Genomic DNA, 5,019 nt, shown 5'->3' on the forward strand with positions numbered 1-5,019 from the left:
GCACAGCCAAGAACATAGTAAGTAGAGCAAGCAAACAGCCCTCAGAATGAGAGAAAATATTTTCAGGTTATTCCTCCGATAAAGGTTTAATAACCAGAATCCACAAAGAAGTCAAACGTATTAGCAAGAAAGGAACAAGTGATTCCCATCTCAGGGTGGGCAAAGGACTTGAAGAGAAACTTCTCTAAAGAAGACAGACCCACAATCTACAGACACATGAAAAAAAACTCATCATCCTTAATCATCAGAGAAATGCAAATCAAAACTACTTTGAGATATCACCTAACTCCAGTAAGAGTAGCCCACATAACAAAACCCCCAATCCAGAGATGTTTGCGTGGATGTGGAGAAAAGGGCACACTTCTACACTGCTGGTGGGAATGTACATTAATGCGTTCCTTTTGGAAAGATGTTTGTAGCATACTCAGAGATCTAAAAATAGACCTGCCATTCGATCCTGTAATTCCTTTACTAGGTATATACCCAGAAGGGCAAAAATCACAATATAACAAAGACATCTGTACCAGAATGTTTATTGCAGCCCAATTCATAATTGCTAAGTCATGGAAGAAGCCCAAGTGCCCGTCAACCCACAAATGGGCTAGCAAACTGTGGTACATGTATACCATGGAATATTATGCAGCCTTAAAGAAAGGTGGAGATTTTACCTCTTTCATGTTTACATGGATGGAGCTGGAACATATTCTTCTTAGCAAAGTATCTCAAGAATGGAATAAAAAGTATCCAATGTACTCAGCCCTACTATAAAGCTAAATTATAGCTTTCCTATGAAGGCTATAACCCAACTATAGCAGAAAAATATTGGGAAAGGGCCAAGGGAGGGAAAGGGAGAGGGGAGGTTAAGGTGGGGGGAAGGTAACGGGTTGGTCCACACCTACAGTGCATCTTAGAATGGGTACAGGCAAAACCTACTAAATTCAGAATACAAATGTCTACATACAATAACTAAGAAAATGCCATGAAGGCTACATTGAACAGTTTGATGAGAATATTTCAGATTGTATATGAAACTAGCACATTGTACCCCATGATTGCACAAATGTACACAGCTATGATTTAACAATAAAAAAAATTTAAAAAGAAATCATCTTGCTGTAGAAGCATGATTATTTTCCTTCTCCCTTTTGAAAGATCTGTCCTTTTGATGCCAGTTTTCTTCGTTGTTTACACAAGTTCAACAATTCAAAGGGAAAAGGCAATAGTAAAGTTTCAAAATGGCAGAGAAATTTGAAAGTCTCATGAACATTCATGATTTTGATCTGGGTTCTAGTTATATGGACTTAAAACCATTGGGTTGTGGAGGAAATGGCTTGTTTTTTTCTGCTGTAGACAATGACTGTGATAAAAGAGTAGCCATCAAGAAAATTGCCCTAACTGTTCCCCAGAGTGTCAAATGTGCTGTACATGAAATCAAAATTATTAGAAGACTTGACCATGATTGTGAAAGTGTTTGAAATTCTTGGTCCCAGTAGAAGCTGATTAACAGATGATGTGGGCTCTCTTACCGAACTGAACAGTGTCTACATTGTTCAAGAGTACATGGAGACAGACTTGGCAAACATGCTGGAGCAGGGCCTTTTACTGGAAAAGCATGCCAGGCTTGTCATTTATCAGCTGCTACAGAGGCTCAAGTATATTCACTTTTCAAATGTACTGCACAGAGTTCTCAACCAGCTAATCTTTTCATTAATACCGAAGACTTGGTGCTGAAGATAGGTGATCATAGATCCTCATTATTCCCATAAGGGTCATCTTTCTGAAGGATTGGTTACTAAATGGTACAGATCTCCATGTCTTTGACTTTCTCCTAATAATTATACTAAAGCCATTGACATGTGGGCTGGAGGCTGCATCTTTCCTGAAATGCTGACTGGTAAAACCCTTTTTGCAGGTGCACATCAACTTGAACAGATGCAGCTGATTTTAGAATCTACACCTGTTGTTCATGAGGAAAATCATCAGGAGCTTCTCAGTGTAATTCCAGTTTACATTAGAAATGACATCACTGAGCCACACAAACCTTTAACTCAGCTGCTTCTGGGAATTCCAGAGCACTGGATTTCCTAGAACAAATTTTGATATGTAGCCCCATGGATTGGTTGATGGCAGAAGAAGTGCTCTCCCATTCTTACATGAGCATATATTCTTTTCCAAAGGATGAACCAATTTCTAGTCATCCTTTTCATATTGAAGATAAGTTGATGATATTTTGCTTATGATGAAACGCATAGTCACATTTATAACTTGGAAAGGTAACATGATTGTCAGTTTTTAGAGCATGACTTACCTATACATACCAACTTTGATGTTGATGAAGTTCAGCTTGACCCAAGAGCTCTGTCTGATGTCACTGATGAAGAAGAAGTACAAGTTGATCCTCAAAAATATTTGGACGGCAATTGGGAAAAGTATCTAGAGGATCCTGCTTTCGATACCAATTGCTTTACTGAGCCTTGCTGGCAGTACTCAAATCATCACAAAAACAAATATTGTGATCTGGAATGTAGCCATATTTGTAACTACAAAACTAGGTTTTCATTATATTTAGATAACTTAGTTTGGAGAGATAATGAAGTTAACCATTACTATGAACTCAAGCTTATTATAGATCTTTCCAACTGGAAAGAGCAAAGTAAAGAAAAATCTGATAAGAGAGGCAAGTCAAAATGTGGAATGGTTCGGTTAAAGCCCAGATAGCTCTGGAGGAAGCATCACAGCATCTGGCTGAGAAAGAAAGGGAAAGAATCAGAGATTTGACTTTGATTCCTTAATTGCAGGAACTATTATTCAGCTTAGTGCACAACACGAGCCTAGCAATGTTGTTGATAAATTAAATGACTTGAATAGCTCAGTGTCCCAACTAGAATTGGGAAATTTGATATCAAAATATGCAAACCAAGAGAAACCAAAAAAAGGAATGGCAAATCTAGCTCAATTAGAAGCCTTATACCAATCTTCTTGGGATAGCCAGTTTGTGAGTGGTGGAGAGGACTGTTTTCTCATAAATCAGTTTTGTTGTGAGGTAAAGAAGGATGAACAAGTTGAGAAGGAAAATACTTACACTAGTTACTTGGACAAGTTTTTTAGCAGGAAAGAAGATACTGAAATGCTAGAAACTGAGCCAATAGAAGACGGTAAGCTTGGGTTGAGAGGAAATGAGGAAAGATTTCTAAACCTCAGTGGGGAGTTCCTCTTTAACAAGTAGCTTGAACCCATAGGCATCCCACAGTTCCACAGTCCAGTGAGTCACCACTTAAGTCCATACAGGCCACATTAACACCTTCTGCCATGAAATCTTCCCCTCAAATTCTTCACAAAACATACAGCAGCATTCTGAGACATCAGAACTAAAACACTCAACAACTCAACTCTTTGTGTACTTCATGTGTTGTCTTTTTTTATTACTAGTGTTTAAAGTCATTTTTACTTGAATCAGATGGTGTCATTTAGTAAGAATTTTATTAGTTCTCAGTTTTTTAAATCCAGATCTTTTTTCTACATGTGAGATAGTTTTCATTTTAACTGGCATGTCTTTTGCACACAAAAACAAAGAATAGAACAAAATAATGCAAAGCAAGAGGAGATAAAAGAAATGAACTAAGACAAGTAAACACATTTTCTCATAGAAAAATGATCTGTTTTACGGGAAACAAATCTTGCCTTGAAATTTACACAGTGAGACTGTACATGATGGCATGAAAATATCTATTTTTTTCTAAAACATTTTTCATTCATGAGTATTTTCAAGTTTTTCATATGGTACACATTTTGTAAGACACACGATACCAGCAGCAACTGAAAATGAATGCCAAATTTGGTACACGTGTTATTCTATCTCAAAGTAACAAAAGTTTGTGGCAGAGCATATACCACCCATATTGCTTCACGATATGCACTTCTATATAGCCAGCCTTTATTGTACTAAACTATTCTTAAAAAGATTCCTTCACCATTTATAAATGTTCTGTATGCATTCTTTAGAGTGAAGTGTTAATACATCACATATATATATATTTTTTTGAGACAGAGCCTCAAGGTGTCGCCCTGGCTGCAATGCTGTGACATCACAGCTCACAGCAACCTCCAACTCCTGGGCTCAAGTCATTCTCCTGGCTCTGCCTCCCAAGTAGCTGGGACTACAGGCTCCTGCCACAATTCCCGGCTATTTTTGGAGGCAGCCATCATTGTTTGCTGGGTCCGGGCTCAATTCAAACCTGCGAGCTCAGGTGATGCGGCTGGTGCCTTAGCTGCTTGAGCCACAGGCACTGAGCCAATACATCACATCTGATTTATTTTAGCAAATCAGTACATTTTCTTTTCTTTTCTTTTTTTTTTTTTGAAATTTCAAGCATTTTATTGAGTGTTTCTTTACTTCTTTTTTATTAAATCATAGCTGTGTACATTAGTGCAATCTGGGGCACCATACACTGGTTTTATAGACCATTTGACACATTTTCATCACAATGGTTAACATGGCCTTCCTGGCATTTTCTTAGCTATTGTGTTAACACATTTACAGTCTACATTTACTAATTTTCACATATACACTTGTAAGATGCACCACAGGTGTAACCCCACCAACCACCCTCCCTCCGGCCACCTCCCTCCTCCCTCCCCTGCATTTCCCCCTTCCCACTATTCTTGGGTTATAACTGGGTTATAGCTTCCATGTGAAAGACATAAATTAGTTACATACTAGTGCTGAGTAGATTGGATACTTTTTCTTCCATTCTTGAGATACTTTACTAAGAAGAATATGTTCCAGCTCCATCCATGTAAACATGAAAGAGGTAAAGTCCCCATCTTTTTAAGGCTGCATAATATTCCATGGTGTACATATACAACAATTTATTAATTCATTAGAGAATCGATGGGCACTTGGGCTTTTTCCATGACTTAGCAATTATGAATTGGGCTGCAATAAACATTCTGGTACAAATATATTTGTTACGATGTGATTTTTGGTCTTCTGGGTAGATGCCTAGTAGAGGAATTATA

General features: G+C 37.9%; 1 pseudogene; it reads left to right on the plus strand.

The window, feature by feature from the left end:
• The first annotated feature begins 1,235 nt into the window (after positions 1 to 1,235).
• LOC128575379 (mitogen-activated protein kinase 6-like) lies at positions 1,236 to 3,372 on the plus strand (annotated as a pseudogene).
• Positions 3,373 to 5,019: the final 1,647 nt, after the last annotated feature.

The sequence above is a fragment of the Nycticebus coucang genome, chromosome 22 (genome assembly GCF_027406575.1).
Source record: "Nycticebus coucang isolate mNycCou1 chromosome 22, mNycCou1.pri, whole genome shotgun sequence".
Lineage (NCBI taxonomy): Eukaryota > Metazoa > Chordata > Mammalia > Primates > Lorisidae > Nycticebus > Nycticebus coucang.